Raw genomic sequence first — 1,011 nt, forward strand, 5'->3', positions numbered from 1 at the left:
TGAACAGTGCTTGGATATCACAGCAGGAGAAATCAGAGCGAGCTTCAGTCCCAGCACCTGCATCTGAGTCAGCAGTCACATTAACAGCTTGCGGTCTTTCAGACCCAGCTCTTTCAGCCCTGCTTGGCCTTCAATCTATTATTTTCCTTTCTAAGTTCATCAGACTCATTCTTTATCTCCCACCGGCTAGCTTTCTTCTCTCTCCCACACCATGCTTAGACAGACGGTCTGGCTGCATTTCTCTCTGCTTGACTTCTGCTTACAAAACTCTCAGATCCCGCTGCCTGCCCTTGAAATGCAGCCTGGCCTGGCCCGTGTACTGTTGATAAAGCGGCCAAGGGACAGACATACAAAAAACCTCTTTTCTCCGTGGTGATTGACTTGGCTCTCTTTTATCTCTTACGTTTGGGAGTGACTTTTGCACAACGACCTTTTCCTCGATGCCCCCCCCGCTGCTTCTTTTTGCTGCTTCCTTCAGAAAGATAAAAACTGTGTTTGAAAGAGAGGAACTATGTCAGTGCTACATACTACAAACCCCACTATTTCGCAGCTAATACACATACTATATACATAATAAACCAGCACAATCACTTCTGTTAAAATGTTTTGGGCACTCCAGGTATGGATTTGGCCCTCCACAGCTACTCCTCTCCCTGGGCACGGCACAGGGCAAGGACAACTCCCAAAAGGTGGCCTTCCGCCCGTTTTGGAAGCCAAGAGATTTTAATAGCAGGGATGTAGCCCAGCTGTGCCGAGGGGTGAGGGCCTGGCAGAGGCAATACCGAGTTCACGCTGTGGGATGCTGAAAGGCCCTGGCTGTGAGGGGGGGCGAGGGGAGGAACATGGCGGCGGCCTGTGTTGGAGTAGGCCGAAGCGCGCTCAAATCCGTAAGAAAACAGGATTAATGCTTTCCACGGCTCCCGGGACGGCTGCTTTTCCCCTCTGCGGGGACGAGGGCGCCCTGGGCCCCCCCTTCCCAGCGTGCCGGAGGCGGCCCGGCCGCTCCGGCCC

General features: G+C 53.1%; 1 protein-coding gene across 1 annotated transcript in view; it reads left to right on the top strand.

Moving 5' to 3' along the window:
- Positions 1-1,011, top strand: part of EFHC1 (EF-hand domain (C-terminal) containing 1) — a 24,005-nt gene that overhangs the window by 4,054 nt on the left and 18,940 nt on the right.

The sequence above is a fragment of the Pygoscelis adeliae genome, unplaced genomic scaffold, assembly GCF_000699105.1.
Source record: "Pygoscelis adeliae isolate BGI_AS28 unplaced genomic scaffold, ASM69910v1 Scaffold121, whole genome shotgun sequence".
Lineage (NCBI taxonomy): Eukaryota > Metazoa > Chordata > Aves > Sphenisciformes > Spheniscidae > Pygoscelis > Pygoscelis adeliae.